The sequence below is a fragment of the Brachyistius frenatus genome, unplaced genomic scaffold (genome assembly GCF_029030835.1).
Source record: "Brachyistius frenatus isolate BFR_SWC_R1_liver_20210118 unplaced genomic scaffold, ASM2903083v1 Contig_11, whole genome shotgun sequence".
NCBI classification, from domain to species: Eukaryota; Metazoa; Chordata; class Actinopteri; family Embiotocidae; genus Brachyistius; species Brachyistius frenatus.
Genome location: NW_027210610.1, coordinates 1,880,001 through 1,905,506, shown reverse-complemented (window position 1 = coordinate 1,905,506; position 25,506 = coordinate 1,880,001). Strand labels below are relative to the sequence as shown.

At 45.9% G+C, this 25,506-nt stretch overlaps 1 protein-coding gene across 2 annotated transcripts in view; it reads left to right on the top strand.

The window, feature by feature from the left end:
• Positions 1-25,506, top strand: part of raraa (retinoic acid receptor, alpha a) — a 143,411-nt gene that overhangs the window by 11,418 nt on the left and 106,487 nt on the right. The window contains exon 2 of one of the 2 annotated variants that reach the window (XM_069691427.1): positions 6,021-6,090. The exons of the other annotated variant lie outside the window; for it this stretch is intronic. The gene's annotated coding sequence lies outside the window, so the exon portion shown is untranslated. The remainder of the gene's footprint in view (positions 1-6,020; positions 6,091-25,506) is intronic. 2 annotated transcript variants of the gene reach the window in all.

Here is a 25,506-nt window from a genome sequence, read left to right as displayed (position 1 = left end):
ACTGAAGAGATAAGTAAATAGAAAAAAGTGGGAGATTATCATGAAAATAATCTTCTGGAAGAAATGAATTTGGTTGAAATATCAAGGACAAGGGACTTATGTGTATGCACGCACGCACGCACGCACGCACGCACACACACACACACACACACACACACACACACACACACACACACACACACACACACACACACACACACACACACACACTGAGTATCTGTGCTGGATGGGGTTTCAGTTTTTTGTTTTTTTTTCTCCACTGGCAGACTAAAGAATCGCAGAGGAGCTTTTGTTCTTTTGAAAATCCACCTGATAATGTTGGTAGCTGGCTCCTTGCCTGAGCTGGTTGGATTTAACAGACGGGGAAAAAAAAAAAAAAACTCTCTCTAGTGCCTTGCCCAGTGTTACACACTTTACACAATCCCCCCAGTGAAACGGCTCTTGTTTTCGGAGCCTTTAGAAGTGGATGGTGAATGTCATTTTCAAGGGGTAGCCCTCAGAGTTGAAGAGTGCAGCACAGGTAGGAATAACAATGAACGCAACCCAATAATGGCACCAGCATGACGCCGAGTTTTCTGGGTTCACAGATACGCGCTCACTCCATCCTCTTCCCTCCCGTTCCCACTTAAATGTTCCACATGAGACTGATTGAGCCATTTCGTACCGCTAAGCCGCGTGAAGAGTGCTACTTTTATAATGAAAGAATACAGCTAAATCAAGGCTTGACAAATCTATTTTCTCCATGTCCCCACATTGAAGGTTGGCGGATTAGGCTCTAATTTTAGTGCCACTTATCTCCTCAGCTGCTTTTAAGAATTAGTTCCAAATAACAAAAAAAAAAAAAAAAAAGTGTGAAAAATGTGAAGGGTTTTAGTGGGGTTGGTTGGGAGGGTGGTGGGAGTTGACTATTGTCAGAGAAGCAAGGCTGTGGAAAACAGATTGTGTAGTGGCAGTGAGGGCCTTTGCATAAGAGTTCAAATTTACATATAAATCTCCAGGAAAAAATACAACAGTTGGATTAAGGGCAGTTGTTAAATCTTTTTATTATTCATAAATCTTGTTAAAATGTTTCAATCGCGATCGCTTTCACTGCTGAACGTTTCAAGTGGCTCCAGGAGATCACGAAGCCTCATGCTGTTTTGAAACAACCCTGAAAACTGAAGCAACTTTTCACCTCTCTTTTTCAAAACAGGAACTGAAATCTTGAGTGTTTGTGATTGAAGTTGGGCAGAAAGCCGCTGTTTGTTTTCACAGTCTCGCATGTATTTGCCTTACCGCAAGTCAGCAGTAAGTTCATCTCGTCGAAACAAAATCACTTTTCCAGAATAATGGCACAAAAACCCTGCATAGTTTGTACCTTTCCATCTCGCACGTATTTGGCTACTGTGACACGTCATCAATACCAAGCAACCATCAATACTCCGCTGGAGGCAGTTACGTTTAAAACAATGGAGGGCGCGGCGTCGGTGTGCATTCAGCACTTTTGAATAGCCGTCAGCGTATTGATTCTCCTTCAAGGTCAGCATCAATTCCTCTCTGCCCGCTCTTTTCTGTTTGTGACAGCGGAGGGCAAACGCGTGTTAACAAACTTTCAGTTTGATTGAGGTGGAAGGAGGGGAGACCCATAAGAGAACTCACCGCGACGCTTCCACTCAGATCTCTGGGAAGGAGACCCCTTGACGTTGCGGACGGCGTTTGCGTGCGATTATGTAATCCATCAGGGTATTACCATGAATGGGGAGGGTAGGGGTGGGATGAGGGGAGGCGGAGGGAGGGGCTGTTGGAAGGTAATAGCGGTGCTACTGATGATCATCGTCTAGCAACTGCCCAAGGGCAAGAATGTTTTGTGCGCCGATGTGTCCGACAGGTGGCTCGGCGACGCTAATTGATTAATGATCAGGGTGATATATGAGCCCCCGTGGCCAGCCTAAACATAAAGGCCCAGAGCACCGGTGTCGCCCTAAATCATTTCCAACCAGGCCCGTAAACCCAAAACAGTTCCCTCATTAGCATATGAAAGACCAATCGGGAGGGGGACTGTGCCTCCCAAGCCCTTTGTAGACCGCCTATTGTCGACATCCTGAGTCTGAATTAACAGGCTAGCATTTTTATGCCAGATGAATAATGACAACAAAGATGGTTTTATAATAAGGGTCACTCGGCGCTAATGAATGATTAACATCACCACAATCTAAGCCTTTGATATTGTTTGGGTTTTTTTTATCCCCTTTTTTTCTGCCTCGGCATGGCCCTGACCTGAGCAGCACTCGTTTAAACAACTCCACTCGTAAAAAGAACGACTGTTTCCCGCACTGCGAGATGTAAATTGTTGTTATTTTACTGCAGCACGTAAAATATTGTTATAAAACTCTGACTTGAATGAATGTGTTTTCCCCATGTGTTATAGTAACTATAATTCCCTCATACCAAGAGGTGAGATAATTTTACATTCAGTCTTTGCATACGTGTTTCTGCTCTCTACATCATGGAGCTGACAAGTTTTCCATTCAACCAGTGTCAGATTCTTCCTGAGTGATTGAACATTAGTGGAATTCACCTGTCCCCACATGGTCATATTTTACACTTGGTGTTCCATATAACACCGTCAGAGTGGATTAGTCTCTCTCACTTCCTCCCTCCCGGCCTCTTCCTCTCTGGCTCTGCGTCTCACTCTCTCTGGTTATTTACCATTCCACAGGGGGGCCTTGCATGACCCTCCTCATTGTTTTCTTTGGATGACTCTGAAGGACAATGGCGAGTCTGGAGCCTCGGCCAGCGCTCGGCGTGTGAATCTCCGTCTCTCCATTGGGAGTGCTGTCCTCCTATGTCAAGAGAGGTTATGTGATCTATGTGCCACTGAAGGGGATTTCCACCGCTGGGAGTCAAGAGCCTCGAGATGAGGAGTTTATGTTTTATGAATGCTTGTGTGCGTGTGTGCAGCCGGTGGAATTTCATACGAGCGAGCGAGTTAAAACAGTTGTGTCTGTTTTAAATGTGAGCTCATGACTCCCGCCGCCGGGCTGCCATTTCCAAGTAAGCACACACTTTGGAGACTGCTGGTCGGACCGTAATCAGATCTTTACAGTATGTGTCTGTCCTGACAGATTATGAATCGGTGATGCGGTCACAGTGCAGGGTGATTTCACTTGAGAGTGGGGACCGCTTCCCATCAAACCTTTTGAACCATTAGAGGTTGAGCAACCCAGAACCCGATCCCAGGTGCTGATGCTACACTGAGGAACGGGTGACCCAATTGTATTATTGTTGCAGGGCTCTATGCTTGGTGGAGTTTCTCAGCAATCGAGGCCTTCCATGTGGGGTAAATTGGGCTCCATTTGAAAAGCAGATGGACTTGTTTGGCAGGGCTATAGCAGTGAAGGCCCCATCTTCTCTTTGTGTGTGTGTGTGTGTGTGTGTGTGTGTGTGTGTGTGTGTGTGTGTGTGTGTGTGTGTGTGTGTGTGTGTGTGTGTGTGTGTGTGTGTGTGTGTGTCAGTCAAAGGTGAGTGTCTGCAGTGAATTGTTTTCACCCATCAGCAAGGATAAAGATGTGACTACCTTAGGCTACTATTGTCCACTCTCATCAGCGTAGGCTCCAGGCTCGCGAACACTGCATGCACGCACTCGTACACACATCTGCATAAACTGTCCTCATTTCACCTTACCTCCTCCTTCTAGAAATTATGCTGCTCCTAATTCTAGCAGACCAGTAAAAGCACCATTCAGAGTCACAAACAGGAAGTGAGAATGTGTAATAAAACAGGAAGTGACATGGCGAGTCATTAAGGGCCTCTACACAAACCATGAGGCTGAATTCAAATATCCACCCTCCGGATTTGTGGACTTTTGCAGACATCGGTCGAGCATGCTGTGATGTGTTCAGTCAATAATTCTACATATTTCTGCATTATGATGTGGTTGAAAATGTATTTCTGGCCTATATGATTCAAGTAGGGTTTAAATGGAGTGATTGTTTCACACATTTATGACCAGTTATTTTTGCTTTATTTAGTTGCCAATCGGATAAAAACGCCAATGTCATGTATGTATTGCAATGAATTGGGGGTATTTAAATAAGTAAAGTCTGACGAAGTCAACACCCTGGGGCATACAGACACAGAGTCGGAGAGATAAATATCCCGAGAACACACTCACAAAGTCTTGAAGTCTGCGAGAGCGGTGAAGTCCCGACGTTTGGATTCAGACACTGACTTATTGTGAGAATGGAAATGATAACAGGGAATCTTTCACATCTAAGTGTTGTGTCCTGGAGTTATAGATATCATCTCACTACCAAAAAAAAAAATCATAAATATAGTTGGTATTTGGCTTTCAAACAATGCTACATACAGTATTAGTTTGACTTTGCCAAGTCTATCTCTGTATTTATCATTAAAGAAATTCATATTAAATATTTATTACTGTGTTGTACATGTGAAAGACCCCCCACCTCATAATGTTGAGATAATATTTGGCTGCAAAATGATATTGGCTACAGAGTAGAAATATTACATGATGTATTTGCAATGCATTGGTTTAAAATGAAAATCATTTTAGGATCTACATGGGAAACACTGGCGACGACTTTGCATCCGTGTAGTCTCTGTCTTTAACACGCAGGCTAAATATGCACATGTAGCAGGACGGTGAGCTAATGCGCGAGAACAATGTCACTGCAGCCAGTTGTTGTGTAACTGGAACCATTCGTAGTATTCATAAATCCAGTGTTTTTGTAAAAATGCTGTGATTATATTTCGGCTCTTTCATTTTCCTCAGTAGCTTGTGATGACAAATCAGTGTGAAATTCATTTGATGCGTGTTAAATGACACCGAGGCCACTTTTTTTTTTCTTTTTTCGGCGTTGACCCTTCTAAAGAGCAATCGCTCCCATAATCTTCAGGAAAGCTCTGTCCTGCCACAACTTTCTTCTTTCTAAAGTCAATAAACTGGGTTTCTCATTGTGACAAGTGAAGTGAAATAAGCGCAAACAGACCCCGGTTTTAAATGTCATTGGTTTCTCTTGAACATGCTTTTGGAAAGCCCTGTCCTGGTCCACAGCTCAACTTTTTTTTTATTGGAGCTCGAGGGATCCGTTAGCCAGGATATGCTAAAAAAGAGATGGTCTCTGGTTTCCCCTCAAAGAGAATGACAGGAAAAGCTCGCTGCCTTTTGAGTGCTTCTGACACAAACCAATTTTCTATTCAAGTGTGACTGACCATGAATGTGCAGTTCGACGTTTCTGTAGAGAATCCATGAAATCCAACAAAGTGCCCTTTTAACATGTGCTAACCACCATCCTGCAATTTGCATCCAGTTGTCTTTGGTTTAAAAGAAAAAAAAAAAAATCACACAAAACTTTTTCCAAGCTTTCCACGGCAACAAAGGTGCCATTTATCAGAAATCCCTAGTTCCATGTGACTCTTTCAATTTAGATCTCCAACTAGACCTGTAGAACACTTCTGATAATTTGGCACCACGCATCAACAAAATGGCATTATTCGCACAATCGCTCCAAACCAGTGTCGCAAAATGCCTCGTCTGCAGCAGCCATTCATCTGTACAGCATCGGCGTTGCTGTTTTACGACGAAGAGATGAAACGCCACTTTAGATTTGTCTCCGTCTTGGCAATGAAGGCGCCTCTGTGTCCCTATTTGTGCATCAGGCTGAGGGGATTTCTAGGCCGCCACCTGATTCACATTGCTGTAATTGAGTTGTGGCCATAAGCACTACTGTGCCTGCCTGGGGCTTAGGTAATTCACACACCACAAAAGCACTGTTTTACTCCACTTTTCACATGATGTCTGGGGCACAAATGTAGCAAGTGAGAAAGTCCGATCTATTGGAAATGGGTGGGGAGATTACAGGGAGTATGAGAAGGAAAAAGAGGGTAAGAGTTTTCATGTTGCGAGGCGGTTCTGTGCCAGAGAGGCTCGGGAGTCACTGAGTCTGCAGCACGTGGATAAGGACCACAAAGCTCCTGGTTTCAAATATCTTTCTCTCTCTTTCTTCCTCTCTCCTCAGAGCTTAGGAGCTGCAATCGATTCAAAGAGAGATTTCCTTGGCCAAGGACAGGGAGATTGACGTTTTTGGGGTAAGCCCGAATTTGTCACTTTTGTCGACTCTGGGTAATTGGACTTTTCACACTTGACACTTACGTCTGTGGGTACCAAATACCATCTCGCTCTTTGTACATTGTTCCTCGTCATGCAACCGCCGCCATGTTGGAGTCGTGGTTGCCTTCGATGTTGTCTGTGTTTTGTGCCGGTGTCATCTCCTGCTTCCCACTGGCTTCTGTTAAGGTCAGTGATTGCGCACAGCTGACTCTTCATACCTGTGCAATCATTTTCACATCCTCGTACACTGAGATACACTCTGTGCTGTTTGGAGGAGGTACTGCGTCTTGTGCCCTGCAGTCTGCTAGTATTAGGATCAAGTCTAATCCTGGGTCTGTTGCATCAGAGGTGAAGCTGGCAGCAAGCAGGTTTGTTCTGTCATGTTGAAGTGACAAAGGCCAAACATAAAGAGACATTATTAGGAACTGACTTGAAGAATACAGAGATTTAGTTTTGAGTCTGATTTGTCCACCTTGTATCGGCTACAAGACATCGCTTTATTTAACTTCATATTTTTTGCCACAATAATGGCTGGCAGGAAGGAGCTGTAAATGTTGACCAATTCCTCTCCGCCAATCAGACCGCTAAGTTCGTCCTGTCCTGTTCCATCTAGCCTCCTCCTGCATGTACAGACTTGTGTTTTGCCTCGCTGTCCTGTCCCTTCATGTCTTGTCCCTTCCTGGCCCCGGGGGAAAGGTGATCCCCTCCCCGCCCCCCCCAGACGGACACCTGCCCCGAGTATCCGAGCCTCCGAGCATAAACCAAACAGAATGTTACGTGTACCGATACGCCAGCCAATACCCAGAAGAATGTACACTCCCTCCACAAATCATTCCCTTCATTGGATGCCCACACCAGAGAGGGAGTGCGTTTTGCGCACAAACACATATTCACACCCGCAGAAGACGTCCGTGTGTCGTAAGTGGGGATGACAAGTGGTCTGGCAGATACTCCCCTCTTGGCACCCAGTTTGGCGTATGGCTGGCCTGATGGACAAGACTAAAGCTGGCACTTTGGCCCTGTACGCATACAACTCCGAGTTCCTCTCTCTTCTTCTTTTGTCTTCTCCCACCCTTTGATTTGTTCTCTTGGAAAAAGTTATCCCGCTGCATTGCCTTAGCTTTTGTACAGTTAGAAACTTGGAAAGGCTGCCAGAAAAACATGTAGGAGTTTAAAGTAGGTCAGTTTTCAATTCAGTTTGGCTTTCCATTTAAGTTGTTCATTCTTTTCATCTTGTTCACTTCATTTGCTCACGATGAAACGTCACACTTTTTGGAAATCGTGTAATTATTCCATTAGCTGCCTCATTAATTCATTGCTGTTTTATTTTGTGAGCTGGCACATGCAGTCACATGCAGTCACTTTCCAGTTTATCTCCCTCACTTTCTCACTCTCTGTCTCCGAGTTAGCAGGTTCTGGGTTTTCATCTCCACGTATTTGAACCCCTTCCCGCTCCCCACGATAATTTGGATCCAGTCTCATAAGTGGGTTGGGAAGCAGCCCCGGCAGTTGATGTGGAACACATGCCTTTAATGATTCACACTCTGTGCGGTAGGTCGGTGGTGGCTGCCGAGCCCGCTGCCTCTCCCTCTGTCTAGAATGGGACTCCTGTGTTTTCTTTTCAGTGTTGCTCCTCTCCACACATGGAAACGTAAAGGAAGCTGAGATGTGCTGTTTATGTGCAGTTGTTCCTGTTTAGTGGCGTTTCTTATTCCCTGTCAAAGCTGGACAGGGTTGAATAATCAACTCCTGACACATTTTTTTTTTCATCTTGCCACCCTGCTATAAACAGCTTTGGTAACCTTTTCTGTTGTTGTTGTTGTTTAGATTCCCCCGTGTGTGAGAAAAACTGCCTACAAATGTGGCTGTGCCCTTTTCTTAGAAACTCAAATTGTGTTCCTCTTTTATTGTCCAACTGTAGTGCTTGCTGTGATTGTAGAGACTCTTCAGCTTTTTCACATTCTGATAAACAAATTTGATTCGTCAGATTTACACAAATCCCGCAAAGCCGGAGAGTTTAACGCTTGAGTAAACTATTTTAAGCTCAGTTGGCATTTAGTGCAGCTGATTTTTTTTTGGTAAGGCATTTGAATAGCAAGGCAATGTGTGGCACCGACTTCCTCACAATCAGCAGAATAGCAGAAGTGTGCCGCGGGCTCAATCGGTTCACGTTTTCTGATGCGAGTGTGTACTTCACCCGCGGTGACGAAAACCGGGCAGTTTGACCAGACAACATTAATCTAATTCCAACAAATGCAGCCAGTCAGTGCCTTTCCCCCGTGCAGCCACTGGTTCACCTTACTGTGTACGTACAGGGGGAATATCTGGGCAGCACAGTCAAACAGCGGTGAAACGTGCCAGCACGTGACAGTGAGTGGCTGCTGTCGGGCCATCCAAGCTCACTTAAATTACTTCCTGTTTTTGCTTCCAACCAGTCCTCTTATACCCCAGCCAACAGCTTTCCATCCGTGCTTCCATCTTTTGTCCTCCCCCCCGCCCCCCCCCCTTTTTTTTTTTTTTTGTCTCTATCTCTTCCTCTGTCTCACCATCCTGGGTCCCACGCCCCTTTGTGTGGCCTTGTATGACCCTTCCTTCCTCCACTCACTCACACATCTCCCAATCTTCTGCCACACACACTTTTAGTGGACATTGCACACGCATGATATAAAGACAAATGTCCCAGACATTAACTGTGAGTGGACAGAAACAAACCTGCTGGCGTCCACAGACCTCAGCATAGACATTCACATATTTGCTGACCATGCCTGACAAAAAGGCTGCTCTTATGCAGATATTTCACATAAATGACAAATTGAAGGATATATATTCATCCAATTATTCATTCACTGCCGGCATTGCGTCATATTTTTGTCCTGGTTCGGGAGAATGTTTGTGTCTTATTGGAGGTCAGGACACTTTGCTCTTTAGCTCATTAGCTCATTAGCAGCGGAGTAATTTAGATTTAGCTGTTTTCCCAAAACAGCTTGAATTAATGCCCACGAGTTTACCAGTCCTGTTTACTGTGTTTTTATGTGGTGGTGCTCTGTTTTTACGATACCCATAATCCACATCATAACAAAGTGCCAATCATAAAGTGTTGCTGTAATGAAACTATGCCTTTGTAATATTTTATGTACTGTGTTTTGAGAACATTGGTGATAATCTGTTTGGGGGTCATAAATTAAGCTTTTTGTTACAACTTGCTTTGTGAAGTTTTTTTTTGGTGCTCTGGAACAACAGAGGGAGTGTTTTCAAGTATGGAGTGTGTGTGTGTGTGTGTGTGTGTGTGTGTGTGTGTGTGTGTGTGTGTGTGTGTGTGTGTGTGTGTGTGTGTGTGTGTGTGTGTGTGTGTGTGTGTGTGTGTGTGTGTGTGAGTGAGTGCTGAAATTGATGAAGAGACCTCCCTGGAATTGAGTGTGTTGCTACAAAGCACCACCCGATAGTGTATGGAGAAAATCCCAGTCATTCTAGGCAAGAGGGCGTAGCTAACAGTACCGAGTAGTCTGCAGTTCCTCTTTGGGGCGCCTCCTGACAGGAACTTGGCAGCAAGGAAACATAAACAAATTCCCTGTGGTGGGCTGGCAGGCTGGGCGGTGCGGTTCCCCCCCCCCCCTGTTACCATACATGCACAGCGAAGCGCAGCCTGGCTAATGCTAGCCGGCTCAGCTCAGAACCCACAAGCTGTGAGAAATAGATCTTAAAGGGACAGGTGCCGCTCGCCCTCCTTAAAGGGGCACAGGCCCGCTCCGCATCTGCAGCCTGTTTTCCCTTGTAGTCGTCACAGTTGCATAGGCCAACACATTTGCTTTTCCACTGTATTGTTTTGGACTGACAGTGATGTGTGTTACTCCTGGTGCACTGACCTCGCTGAGAGATCCAACAACAGCGTCCAAACGATGGCCTGGGGGAGGGAAACTGCTGCCAGCGGTCCCAAAATGGTTGTTTGTGCTGAGGTAGCAAAAAGCTATTGCAATGATGATGTAATGATGGAGGTCGGGGGAGGCCGGAGGGAGTACAGTTGCTGCAATCCAGTGGGCATGGTGGGGCCCAGCAGTCATAATACACATGCACAACATGTAAAGCAGAGCATACATTCCTGTGCACACATCTTATTTATACGTTTGTGTGCACACAGAGACTCGCACGGCTGCCGTTTTCTCTTTCTGTATCTCTTCCCCCCTTTTTTCTGTCTCCCTCTGCAAACACAGTGGTGTATTGTGCAGCCTGACCTGGTGCCTGTCCAAAGGCAAAGAGAACCCAGATTGCTGAAACAGAGGGCCCACTACTTACAGGCCGGCCAGCCTGTAGTTGTTATGGCCCGCTGTGGCCTTCCAAACCAACGGGGACTGCTGGCTGAGGCCAGAAACTGTGTGTGTGTGTGTGTGTGTGTGTGTGTGTGTGTGTGTGTGTGTGTGTGTGTGTGTGTGTGTGTGTGTGTGTGTGTGTGTGTGTGTTCGTGCACATTCTTTTTGATCAGCCACAGAAGGGTTTTTTGGACAGCGCTTGCAGGAGCCGACATGGCACCTCAGTGCAATTTCATAAGCGCTGGTAAAGGCATTTGCTTGACTTTTAATAGTCGTGCGTCTCCATAACATCATCCAAATGCACTATTTTCAACCGTCCTTTTAGGGCGGTGCTGGAGGAGACGGGCCGAAGAAAAAGAAGGAGGAGACGCTTTCCTCCTTTAGTTCTCGCCGGGAGGATTAAATGCCTCAATGGTTTCATTCGCATGCTTGACTGGCCCATCTCTGTGTACTTTCATGTGATTAACACCTGTATTAATGTGGTGTAGTTACAAAGTATTGTATCTGTCTGTGTGTTGGGGACTTGGTTTTTGATAATAATCTTCGCTTTCTAATAGCTGGAGCATTTTGGGAGAATACAGGTCCTTAAAGGATTTTTTTTTTCCAAGGTGAACTAAACACATTTGTATAACCGAGCTAACGTAAACCTGAAAAATACAGAAGATGGTTGGCTAAAGCTTCAGTTACATTTCACGTGAACTGAGTCCCTTCCCACGAGTCCTTTCAGCTGTGCAGTTGCACTGGACCACGAGTAAACCTTTATGCAAAATCATTGCAGATGCCTCAAGGACATCTAAAACAGGAAGTGTGAAGGGATTATGTCACTGCCAGACATTTTCTGGAAAGTAACAATGCTGTCGCTTTCTCAACTGTGTGTATGTGTGCACGGTATGTGTGTTTATGCAGGAGGGAGAATAGAACAGTCAGTGCTCTCTGTGAACAGCAGAGTGGCGGAGGGGAGGAGTGGAGGACGAGGAGGAGGTGACAGAAAGTCTTAGGATCAAGCTGTTCCAGTGACAGAGCACAGTCCAAGCTGCTCTGGTGACACTGCAGTGCACAGGGAGAGAGACCGTTGAAGAAAGGACAGGGAGTAAAGAAAGGGAAGAAGACGGCACCAGAAGTGAGCTAGAGCGACTGAAAGAATCCTCCCCGACAGGAAGATTGCAGACGAGGACAGAGGACAGGCAGACTGAGAGAACGAGACAAAGATGAGCTCTCTTGGTGTGGTGGAGGTCTCCTGGGATGCCATTAGCTGGTGTGTGTGTGTGTGTGTGTGTGTGTGTGTGTGTGTGTGTGTGTGTGTGTGTGTGTGTGTGTGTGTGTGTGTGTGTGTGTGTGTGTGTGTGTGTGTGTGCATGCTCTCTCCATTTAACTCGGCAAGGCTCATCCTAATGCATGTCCACATTTGTGCTTTGTCTATGTGTGTCCCAGTACTCATGTGGAGTAAAACCTCCCACTGAAGAAGTGAAGAAGACAGCATGGAGGGCCCCAGATGTAGCCTCACCCCCACCCCCCTCTCTCTCCTCATGTCCCAGTAGGCACATCTCTGTAATGGCCCCCTATCGATCCTGAGGCCTCCTTGTCCACACTCAATGCCCATCGATCGGCGTCTCGCAAAGAGTCTCAGAGGGCTGCTACACATCCTGTCGCCATGGCACGCTTTGTGGATCGTGTGTGTAAAACAGCGCTTGTTTATTATTATTATTATTTTAGATAAGAAGCCCTTGACAAGCATATGTCTGTCTGTGTGTGTAGGCATGTGTGTGTCCATACCTTTCCGTCAACCTGCCCCGCACTCCAGCAATGTCGCCGGAGACCTTCGGTGAAATTGCCCCACTGCACCATGAAGCGTAGGCCTCGCTCTCATTAAACCATGAACGATTCGGGCCTCCATGTCTAAAACCTTGCAGCATGAAGACATAAACACCCAACATAGAAAGACTCACTCAGAAACTCTGCAGTCTCGAGAGAGAGCAAGACAGAAAAAGCACAAAAAAAAGACTCCCCGGTTCCCATGTTACAGAAAAAAAAAACCTGATTAATCAGTCAAGCCACATGAAAACTTTGCTTGTTATTGTTGCGGCTTGATTTATTGAAGACTGGATCTGGGTCAAGCACCCCCCCCCCCCCATACCCACCCTCTTCTGTTTCTCTCTCATCTCTTCCTTCTTTTCGACCCTCTCTCTCTGTTTTTTTTTTTTTTTTTTCTACCTAAATAAGAGCCAACCCCCCACGTCTCTTCCCTTTGTCTCTCATCTGGTTTTCTGTTTTTGTTAAAGGACAGTTGATTAATGGTGCCACAGACAAAGCCCACAGCCCGGCCTCAGATAGGGCTCCACTCTAGGTAAACCAAAACACGTGTGCTGTGGACAGCCCCTGGAAACCTCTGAGAGAGAGTGGGAAAGACGGATAAAGTGAATAAGAGTAGTCGTCAGTGTTTTATTTTCATCCTTCCTGCACTGAAAGCTGTGCAGCTAAAGGAAAAGGAGCGACGATGAGGGAGTTGTGTATAATACAGTTGAGGGTGTTGCCTGTGAATAACTAAGATTTAGTTACACCGTGCTGGCCTCTGTGTGTTCATTACAGTTATCCTTGTGCTCGGGCTCAGTTTCACCTCTCACGGTTTGAAATTGCGCATATTTACAGATTTTTATGTAGCGAGGAGACATTTCAGCACCCGAGTATTGTTGCTTGCTTGCGTGGCTCCTCGGCAACGACAGTCTTATGGAGGAGAACTGCCTTATTGAATGATAACTAAGCATATTATTCCCGTGACTGCATTGATATTTTTACTGTTAGTTGTCTTTATAATGGCGGGGCTCGACATTGGTGTCATACTTTATCACTACACACTGTTTGTGTGTGTTTGTGTGGCACTGATATGGTCTAATTGGGTGCGCTTGCTGCCTCAGGTAAACACGTCTTCTCTGGAATTATTACCAAGTCAGTATATTGGGTAATAACAGTTACGTGTTCAGTTATACTGTATGGCACTGACTCACTGAACCATTTTACTGCCTTTCAGTTCAGACCTTTGTACACAGTATAATCCAATAGACAACATGTGACCTCAAATAAACTGTGGGAGGAGACGTTATGAAAGACGAAATGTCCCCAATAATTTTGCTTTACTCTTTGCTTTAATTCTGGTTTATTTCAACTTTTACACTGTTGGTTGGCTGTTCTGCGCAACTCCCTCAGAGTGCAATGTTGGTGTGACCCGTGGAGCCACACTCTATTTGTGACATTGTAAGTCTGTTGCAGCCATCCACCGCCTCTTACCCTGACAATATGTGCCCGCCAGCTTCCTGTCTTTCCCAGCTCGCGCACAGAAGGATCCCGAAGCTTTTGTCTGGGTCTTGGAGGGATTAGCGGGTGGCATGTGGGCTGCCGGGAGTAGTGGTAGGCTGATCAAGCAGGATTGTTCCGTAGAACCGTGAGAGGGTGCACGTCGGGCTTATTGGGTCGCAGCTCAACCTGCGACTCAGCTGAATGTCAGAGCAGCGTGTATGTTGCAACATTCACCTGCTGCTTGTGGTACTGATGAAGGGCTGATGAAAAAGATGAGGTGGGCGTGTTCCTTTTCCGTGAGACCGCATTTCCTGCAGGTCTCTAGCAGTCCAGGAGTGGAAGTGCATTCTTGAACTTTCTCTCTCTAACTTTGTGTATGAAATATGTACTTAACCATAGTACTATAAGTTTCCTTCCTGGTGCCATTTTGAATTCAAGAAAAGGGCAAAATGACAGACAGTGTCACTCCATTATAAGTAGAAACCAGCTGAGACAGAATGTTTTTTTCCACTCTTGAAGGTCTTTTTGTGATCACGACTCCACCAGTCATTTAAGTGCAGAATTGACGTTGTCATTGAGTGCGGAGGGCAGAGACGTGTGCAGTGAATCTAAAAATAAACACACAGCCAGGTTTTGTTTTTTTTGTGTGCAGAAAACCGAGCAGTCCTCATGGCAGCGGTGTAGGTGACAGGTCACTTGTTGACACCGTAACCTGCGGTGGGGCCCGAGCAGTGTCGGCCAGCATGCTCATCTGCTCTGATGAGCATGAAGCCAAGTGGCTCATCTTGTCTTTATTAGACTGAGCGTGCCTTAATAATTCATCCACCAGTCTCTCTGGAAGCCAAACCGAAGACTCAGCTGGCCCTGTCTGTCCGTGTTTCTTGTCACCGGACATTTAGGCCTTTCCCCATTTTGGACTGCAAGTTATTTACTCGCTTACACCCCAACCTCCACTCTGCAATGTGCACCTGCCTGGATGAGCAGATGATGCCACAGAGCCAGAGGCAGAGGGTTTGGGCACGTGTACGTCTTTTTCATTTTTTTTTGTCCCTTTTTTTTCTCTGTCATTAACCTGTGCTGCTACTGCGCTGAGACAATGTGTACTAAGGTACGCCATGTACTCTTTCTCTCTCCCTCCATCCCCAGGGAGTGTCTGTTCTCTTGATATTTTTGTGATATTTTTTTTTTTTTTTTCATTTGCTCTTATTTCTCCCCTCCTCTCTGCTCGACATCTCCTGTTGCAGTACGGTGTCAGATTTATTTATGTATGCACCCCATCCCTTTGATCTCCCCCCCTCTCTGCACTCCTGTGTTGTGTACATTGCATAACCACCCGCTGTGAAGCCTAAAGGTGCACCTCAATTCCCTCTCTCTCTCTCTCTCTCTCTCTGTCTCTTCTTTTCCTCTGTCTCTCACACACACTCCTTCCTCCTTTCCTGACACCTTCTCCATCTTCCTCTCGCTTCTTTGGCAGCAATCCAGGTCATCATCCTCCATCTCCTTTCTCCAATTCCAAACCTCAGAAAGTCGGAGCAGTTGGTCTCTTTGCCTCTCCTACCCTCTCTGCGTATTTGTCTTTTTCTTTCCTCCCCTCTCGCTATCGTTGTTCCGCTCCTTTTCCCTCGCTCGTCCTTTTTTTTTTTTTTTTTTTTTCCCACCACCCCATCCTTTCTCTCCTCTCTCTACTCATCTCCTTCTCCCTGCCTCCTGCTCTCCACTCTCCCAGTGGTCTCATTAGGCGTGAAGGAGGCTGCCTGGAGAGTGTGTGTATGTGTGTTCTCTTAGGCAAAGTCTCACTTGACTGAGCATGCCACTTGTACTAGCGGGGGCCCGGGCTCCATTATTACCACAAAGCTGTCACAAACAGTATATAAAGTAGCCTCTTGTTGCCGAGTTGTGGGTGAACACAGGGCACTCTCTTAACAACAGCAGCTACCACTGCTCTGCCTCGCTCTTACAGAAAGGCTGCTGTTGCTATGCTTGTAGAAGCGAACGTGCATCTGCACAGACATAAAAGCGCAACACAAATGTCAGGAATATATGCACACACATAACCTTTATATCGTTTTGCCAGCACATGCTGCTCCTGACACTTCAAACCACATACCAAACCCATCTGTCTCTTCTCTATCATGACACCCCACCTATGTGGTCCAACCTCTGGGATGTCCTCCTCTCTACTGAGTGAGTGAGTGATTATATGTGTGTGTGTGTGTGTGTGTGTGTGTGTGTGTGTGTGTGTGTGTGTGTGTGTGTGTGTGTGTGTGTGTGTGTGTGTGTGTGTGTGTGTGTGTGTGTGTGTGTGTGTGTGTGTCCACCACTGTTTTGCCAGTGTCTGGTTACAGGGATGGGGCCTTGTGCAGGAATGGGCCTCTCTGCTGCCTTGCTGGCAGGCCTGACCTCAGCAGGTCAACGTCCATTACCGCATGAATCCTAAATGTCAAGCACGGCCCCCTGCTACAGCCATTTGTCTTTCTCTGTGGGTCAGTCAGCCTAGATACACATATGCATGCAAACGCACTCACCTGCTCTCACTTGACCGGCCTGATCTGCACTAAGTTCTCCCCACGATATATGGGAGTGGGCTTTGTTTTAATGATTTCCTGATGTGTGGACGTATTTGAAGACACACTTTGCACACTTTACACACTGCGAAGAACACACAAGATGAAAATGGGAATTACTTGCATGAAAATGATTCAAACCAACAGCGATGCAGATTTGCGACAATTGCAACATTTGTCTAAACAAATGTTGAAATAGATTCACAGCAGCTGATTCCTCAGAGCCCGCTACGGCACTGCTGCCTGCTTTCTACCAACTCTCCAACATCTAACCGTGAACTCCATGAGCTTCTCACTATCCTGATGGCATCGTTGTTCGGCGATGCTGCTCCATATGTTGTCTTTGAAATTGTTGTCTTGGCAGTTTTTGTCCTCTCATGTAACAGAGAGGTGTTCAGAGACAAACAATCAACAGATATTTGTTCTTTGTCCGCGCAATGTAACGGTAGATGCCTTTTATTCATGAAAGGCCAGAAAAAAGTTCGAATCGATCTGAAAAACAAAGTTTTTTTTTTTTTTGCCACTAAATATTTGTGTTCTGTGTAACAGTAGTCAGTTAATAAAACGGTAAATAAAAAACTATATTGACGAGCAAATTAAATGCACAAAGGAAAGAAAACACCTTCGATGTGTAAAGACTTTAACAGAGGATCTTTCAGGAATACATCTTCCCCAACAAGTTTCAACTTTCTGCTGACTTGACAGCCTGACTAGACGATTTTGTTATTCAACACTTGTTTAATTTGTCAGAGTGCCAAAACTGAGAGAAGCACTTGATGTATTAAGGAGGGAAAAAACCAATCATGTCATTCCTCAATAGCTGATCGATCTATTGACACTTCCATTACAAGGTCACATCGCAAGAGTGATCCACTCATTCATCTTGGAGGTGATTAGGAATGGAAAACATCTTGGAGAACAGAATGCCTCCTCATTTGTTCCCACTCAACCTTACGAGAGTACTCTAAGCAGCAGTCAATGTGGAAAAAGCATTTTTCCTCCCGTCTCCAGTGATGAGCCCTAGAAGAGCCATTATCAGAAAGCACACTGGCCGACTCCATCACTTGTTCCCCACATTACTGAGCAACAGCCATCCATTTTCACTGATAAAGGAGAGACCCTGCATGTGGGACTGCGTGCTATGAAAGCCTCAGTGATTGTACGCACGCACGCGCGCATGCACATGCATAAACATACGACTTGTTTACAGGAAGCTGTCAGCCATGTGTCCTTATGATAAATAAACAGCGAAGCATCCCCTTTTTAATGATGGCATGTACAGGCCTGCACGCCGCATATTGACGGAAAGATTGAAAGCGTTCTCAAGGGCCTTTCCGACGTGACATATGGCTCTCACTCTGTATTTTTTTTATTTTTTCTTCCTTCTTCTTCCTCTGCCTTTCAATTTTAGCCCCCACCGCTCATCCCCTCCCCTCTCATCTCTCCTCGTAGCCGCCTCAGACACTGGCTCGTTCAGAGGTTCGAAGACGTAAGAGTGGCCAAACTCATTTATCAAGAGGGGAAGGGAAAACATCACGAGTATGAATGAAAAGAGCGTGATAATAAATGGAAAAAAAAATGGCACAACAATGAAAAAATGTGGACTTCCAGATAGCACAGGAATACCACGAAGTGTAGCACCAGTAGAGAACAGGTTGTTTTTGAGTTTCCGCAGACCCGAGGCGGAGCGGCTCTTCGCCCGCTGTAGCCGTTGCACCTCGGCGTTCCACGACAGCAATGCCACCTGCGTCAGCAGCCTGCCCGCGTCGCGCGGAGGATAAAGCCCTCCTGGCTTTGATAAATGTTTCATTGTTTATGCTGTTTCTGTCTCAGTTTCCCTCTCTGCCTCTCCGTCCTACATGCGCTCTGGTGAGTGCTTTTCAGACAGCGGCGAGCTGTTTTTTTTCCTTCTTTTTTTTTTTTTTTTTTTTTTTTTACAAAGTGTTGTTTCAGTGTTAGTCAAGCGTTTGATATCTGTCTCGATTGTTGTTCATCTGCCTCCCTGGACCGAGATCACACGCAGCATTTATTAATCTGCAGGTTCAGACTCGCAGCGAAGGGACTGCCACCAGCAGGTCCTCCACACGCCTTTATCTTTTTTTTCTTTCTTTTTTTTAAATTTTTTTTATGGTTTCTACTTAAAAACTATACTCTGGCCCCCTTCCTTTTCTTTTTTTTTTTTTTACTATTAGCAATTGACCTACTTTATGAATCTAAACTTAGCTGCACTCAACCCAAGGCAAAGGAGTGAGTTGATCATTGTGCTTGTGTGGGGTGTGAGGGGTTGTGAGGAGGAGAGGGAGGGGGGGGGGGGGGTTAACACAGTTAATTGATGCATGCCGGTGTCACTGTGTTGATTACTCACCTTTTTACCTTGTTGGCTTTTTTAACTTGCTGTTTAAACCCATTATCTGATTAGTTGTATGTGTGGCGGGATCAAGGAGCAATTTTGTGTGTGTGTGTGTGTGTGTGTGTGTGTGTGTGTGTGTGTGAGAGAGAGTCCTAGTTGCCTCGCAAAGATGAAGAGCTCTCTCTTTACCTGAAGGGGATGGGGTTTGACAGGACTGTAGCGCCCCCACCCACCCTCCATCCTTCTATCGGAGCCCCCCTCCTCCTCACCAATCATCCCCCCACTGCTGATAAATGTGTTTTTCTTAACGGAAGGAGGTGGTCGGTTTAGAGGAGTCTCTTTTAATGTAGCTTTTTTGCCCCTGTGTGTGTGTGTGTGTGTGTGTGTGTGTGTGTGTGCGTGCGGGTGTGTGTGCGTGCGCGCGTGTGTGGCTTGCTAATGCAGTGCAGGGCCATGCAGCGGGGCTACAGGCAGGCAGACTCGGAGGCAGGCCCGCAACCTCGACCTCAGCATCATTTGTTTGGACGAGGGCCGTCAGCGGCTGTCACGCGGCCCATGATGAAGTGTCAGTCGGTAATTGTCCCCGCGAAGCATCCACATCTCAGGGGGGTTGATGGTGGAGGGAGGGAGGATGGGGGAGGCAGGGGGCTGACAGAGAGAGAAATGACTCCCTGGGCTCCTCCTATTCTCCCTCTCTTTCCTTTTCACTCCCCCCCTTTCTCTCGAATTTTTCCTCTCCCCTCCACCTACAGCTGCACCTCATGTGAAGGTCTGCTGTGTGCCTGGCTCTGACCAGCGGCACCCACCGAGCTTCAGCTGGGCCTCAGCGGCGACATAATGTGTGCATACTGAGCGTGAAGTCAAGGCAACTAGAGCAGGACGTTTTGCCCCTACTTTTGTGGATGCACATTATCTAGAATATTTTAAAACTCCTCCTCAACCACTCCTCCTCTCTGGGTACTCCATTTGTTCCATCTCAAGCTCCCCACATCCCAGTTAGCCTTCTACTTACGATGGGCAATTTTATTGTGGTGAGAGTCCTATTGAAGCCTCAGTGGCTGCCTGTGTTTCCCTGATCATCTTCAAAATACATATATATATATTTTCCAGCCTTGGTTGTTTTTGTAATTAGATTTAGAGTGGGGCTCATATTGATCGAACAATGTCTCTATGTAATGAAAAGCTTTTACAGGACGCACAGCAGCTATTTATAGCGCGATCCATAATACGTCGCCGTACGTCGGAGGGGGTGGGGGTGGGGGTGGCTCATCGTCCAGGTTCCTGGGCTTAAATTGCCAGTGGAGGTTTGCAGTCGGAGCCCAATATGAGTGCTCTGTGATAGACGAGCGGGGGATCGAGTAGACAGATAAGAAGAGGAGAAGAGAGAGGTGGAGAGGAAGGAGATATTAAAGAACAGAAAGGATGAAGGGGGAAAGAGGAGAAGGAGAGGGTACGACGTGGAGAAGAAGAATAGAAGATGAATACTGAAAGGAGGGCAGGGCAAGAAATGGAAATGGGGGGGAAGAGATGAGAGGCGAGGATATGGAGGAAACCACCTTGAGACATGAGCCCTATATTTCCCCTCCCTTCATTCCTTCGTAGGACTCCCCACCACCGCCACCATCCTCATCGTCACTACCTCTGTGATGGTGAAAATTGTAATGCATGGTAGGTCGTTGATGGGTTTCTTATGGAGGAACGAGGGGGAGGTGAGGAAGGAAGGATAACGTGAAGAAATAAGGAATAAATATGTGAAGGGAGGCAGGAGAGAAAGAGGGCAAAAATATACATGTAAAATAACAGACCGGAATAGACGGACTTTTTGTGCGTGCGTGCGTGCGTGCGTGTGTGTGTGTGGCTTCCTATGACACCCCGAGGACAGCAGGTGAATTAGGAGGAGGCAGATGGGAGGCATCGCAGTCCCTCGTCCCTGTGTCTGTCTGTCTGTCTGTCTGTCCGTCCGACTGGCTGCCGGCTGCAGGTGGAACCCAGTCTGCCACTCCTGCTGTCTAAATGAGGATCGCCTCTCCTCACACACACACACACACACACACACACACACACACACACACACACACACACACACACACACACACACACACACACACACACACACACACACACACACACACACACACACACACACACATATGCACAACCTCTCTCTTTCTTTCTCTTTAATGGGGCACTGGCCTGGGGCGTTGAACCAGCTCCCTCTGGAGCGACACACATGCAGCATGCACACACACTGATCGCGCATTACAGACACTCCTGGATGCCCTTGCACACGGTGCGATGCGCGCACACGCTCGAAAGGGAGAAGCAGGGAAAACCACAGCGCCCCCCTCCCCCCCCAAATGATGCCCCGGTCTGTGAGATGATGAATCTGCTTGGTGATTAGTTAGTAGAGGAGGGAGGCACACTGCTTAGACCCTCTAATGGGCCATAATTTGGAAGATAACTGTATTGTCCTATCTCTCTTGACATTTAAATCTAATCAGACCCTGCTGGTTAGCACTGTGGTCCAAGACAAGGGAGCCTGGGAGGGATAAAAGGCTGCTAGCGGAGAGGGATTGGTCTATAGTGGGGTATTCATCCCTACAGGCCCAGGCCAAGCAATTAGAGAACAAGGCCCAGGCACACACACTATTTCATGTATTCCTTTATTTATATATTTATGTATTTATTAGGATAGCACAACAGATGCACACAAAGTCACTTCCCCTTCCGTACACATGTGCCTACATACGTATAAGCATCACGAGGGAGCCACTCCAAGGCCTCTTTTCTGCTGCTTGTTAGCACAGATGAGATGCTCAGTTTGAGTAACACTTCTCTTTCATCCTCTTCATTAACAGAGGAAAGCCACTGCAGCAGCCGCAGCCCATGAAAGGAGAGCATGAATTAGAATCCACTTATTCCATAGACTGCCACTAATTCCACACAATGGCGGTTAATGGTGGGGAGTAATAGGAAAAGGGTGTTTCTAAGTGTTTCTCTGGATGGTGCACGGCGCGCTGCTAGCAGCTGTTTCCGCACGACGACCCAACCGGGCCGCTCAAAAGAGTCTGAACGAAGTCCAGCGGCAGCGTCGGAGGGCCCAGCAGTTCGATAGAGCTCACGAGCAATAAATACGCGTAGACGAGCCAATTTCCTCTGGCGAAGCGTCCTGCCGAGCGGAGGAGCTGGGCCTCAGTCAATGAGAACCACCTGGTGCTGAGGGAAGTGATTAGGGTTGGCACCACTGTGAGCGAAGAGTTGTTTTGTTAAGGAGGGTTGCGAGGAGGAGGGGAGGGGGAGGAGCGGTGGGGGAGGGGGGAGGGGGGGGAGCTCACCCCCGTTTAGTTTGCTGGAGAAATATTGACGTTAGGGTTTCTGTGTCAGCGCGAGATCTGAGGCACAGTGTTGTTTTGTTGGTGCTCAATTAGAGGGAATTATTTTGGTCACAGCATGTGTTTTAAGTTTTGACGCTGGTGTCGCCCGCCGAGTCGGTTGGAGCGTGGGACATGCCCGCAACAGTGGGGCGCACGGACTTCCACGCATACCGACTTTGAAGTCCAAATAGTTGAGCGAGTGGCTGACCGTGGAGGAGATGTCTGCGTTGATGGGAGTTTTATTGCAACCTCAAAAATGTGTCTGTAAACACACAAGAGAACGGTGGTGATATCTGCAGGGGAAGAGGTTGAGTTGCAGCACGGGCCCACCCACACTCCAACCTCCTCGGATGAAAGACCAATGGAATGGCATTCACAGTGCTTTGTTACGGCATGTCACTGTGACATCGAACAAAGACAATTACCATTACCATGGTCATCTTGAATGTGTTAGCGTAGCCGCATAAGCTCATTTAAGCTCATCATACTCAAACGTTGATGAGGAAACGTAGGAACACCGCGACATTCCTGCAACAAAGTCAGACGGGTTCGAGGAACATGGCAAAAAACTGCAACTGCAAATCACCTGAAAGCCTGTGTTCCTCGTCTCGTCTGACTTTCGTTCAAACTTTGTTTCGAGCTCAAGGAGTCAGAGAGCATGCTCTCCTTTCCAGTGATATCGAGATTAAAGTTCAGAACAGAATAAATACACCATAGAAAACCAAAACGTGCTCCAAAACAACACATTTAACATCGGTTCCATTTAAGGCCAGAGTCCTTTGCGAGCAGCGTAGAAGCTCCCGGGATTAGCACGCAGGAATTCGAGCATCAACCAATTACTATGTAAATGAGTGTTGGACCAATTAAATAAGGAATTGATATAAATGGGAAGTTGCCAGTGAGGATTTTATGAATAAATAGAAATAATTGTTCGTCTCGTCGTACTGTTTGAGATGAACACCGAACCTTTTGGGACAAGATGCCACGATGAGTGGAATAGCTGTCGCCGGCAATGGAGCTTATGGCGTGAGAGTGTTGAAATTAGTCGAAGTGTTCAAGAGTAAAGCAGAGGCGTGTCCATAGATAACATCATCATAATCCAAAACAGACAAGACAAAAGCCTCAATTATCTGTTTTCTACTGAATGTTGGAAAGTTTTCTTTATTCTGTACAAAGATCGTTTTTTTTTTTTTTTTGTCAAAATCTGCTGAAAAACGACGCTTCCGATCCAGCCAAATACCAATCGTAAAATTGAATATTGCCTTTTGAACCAGATCAAATGTAAAGTGAACGGACTTGATCATTGAGTTCCGTTAATTGTGTGAATCTGTTTTTGTCAATATTGAAATTCTTTGTGATCCAAAAAATGTTGCTGCTGTGAAAGCAGGAGCGATTTCAGACTTGTCTGACGAATAGTTTTATCATCATTATCGTCAAGATACTCCGAGACCCTCTCAATATTGTACCCAGTTAAAGTGTCAATAAATTAAAAAAAAAAAATCATATTTCAGTTTGTTGAAGGCTTGTTGTAGGATTTCTGTGGCTGATGTGTGCAATATTAGAACAGCAACACAGAACTGTATCATCTGCATAAAATAACTGAAACGTCCTTTTTGTGATGTGGCCGCTTTCGGCAATTAACTTGGTGATTACTATGTAATTATTAGCAGCAGAAATAAGTACCAGAGCTATATAACATCCGAGTTGTGGAAAAAAAAACCCTAAAATAATCCTTTAAATAAAAAAAATAATACGGAATTATAACGGTCTTCGTGGAGCCGCTGCAGCAGTCTTCACAAGACTTCTTCACTTTGATGTTTGTTTAATTTATTTGACCTTTTAAATTTATTAGACATGTTGGATCCTTCTCTGAGTTCAGTATTCGCTCGTAGAGAAGCGTGTGTGTGTGTGTGTGTGTGTGTGTGTGTGTGTGTGTGTGTGTGTGTGTGTGTGTGCGCGTGTGCGTGCGTGCGTGCCTTCCAACAGGGGTTATCACGGTTGAGGGAATGTTGGCTTGCGGACAGTAGCTCTGATCACATTTGATGATGGAAATACATACCAGTGAGGATTGTGTGTGTGTGTGTGTGTGTGTGTGTGTGTGTGTGTGTGTTGTGTATGTGCGTATATGTGTTGTGTATGTGTGTATATGTGTAGGTGATGATAGTCTTGCTTGTGTCTGTGGCCGGCTTTAATCTCTTTCTGCCGAGTCTTCGGCTCTTCTTCCACCACATTCACAGCCTCAATCTTCTTTCCTTGTTTTTGCGCCTCATTCCCTTTTTTTTTTTGTTGCTTCGACGTGTTTTTTTTTTTCTTGTCATTTGCCATTTCCTTTTGGAGATCTACGTATTGTCCATTTGCCCTAATTTCCTCATTGTGGCCCGTAGTGCTCTCCTCCTCCTCGCCACTGCCCAGTGCCCTCATTGTTCCATCTTTGAAACTCTCTTCATCTCTTCGTAGTCTGATTCTTGGCATTTAGGCCTCTAATTGAGCTGGCGTCACTCGAGCACTTCATGAACAACAGAGAATCCCGTCGTTGTTTTTTTGTGCCTTGTGTTCAGAGGGAGCTGTCTGTGAGTGTGAAAGAGAGTTTGAGAAAGAGGAAAATATAAAATTTAGAATTTTTTTTTTTTTTTTTTTTAAGTCTTTTTCTTTAAGTGTTCATTTGCATTCTGCTGGTGTGTGCGCCCATTTTACAACTGCAGCTTTTAATCCCCGGCTTGCCTTCGTGTAGGTCTGTGAGCTGAATGTATAAATTGAATGTTTTTACCAAAATATTGACCATTAGAATCACTGCCCCTAAAAATCATTAAAACAGAAAGTCTGTGGCTTTTAGCTTGTACAATAAAGGGAATTCTAAGACATCACCTCAAGTTCGTGCACACTGTTGCAGGGATATTTGCAATTTTCGGATGTTTTATGACTGGAAAACTCGGTGGATGAACGAGGGAAAAATAGATGGTTGCAGCCGTGAATGCTTGATTTTCTGTTTTCTGAGTGTCTGATATGAAGCAACCATGAGTCATCTTATAGTCAGCTAACACAGTTTGTTTGAACAGTGGAAGTCATGTGTTTAACATTTTCTCTTTTGAATATACAAAAGAGGAACTGGGCCATTAGCACAAAAAGTGGTGCCCACGATGCCTGAACAGACACAAAACAGCTAAAATACTACTCATTTAATTCTTTATTAACACTGATCTGCTGCTTCAGATAATAGTTGATGTCTTTCCAGGACTTATTTTGACAATGTTGCTCAGAGTGTATCACCATGAAAGCATCAGCCTTGACTATAACATCATTTATGGTTATAAAATTGAGCCTGACCACCACAGCTTCAGCCTACCCTGAAGAACTACCCTTCCTGATCTCCTCCTCCTCTTCCTCTTCTTCTTCCTCTCAGCTGAACACTATACTCCCCTACCCCCATTCCCAATAAGTGAAATGAAGCAATGGGCTATTCCTTTCCCAAAATGTGTTTGACAGCTACTTTCAGCTCTCCACTAACAAATCC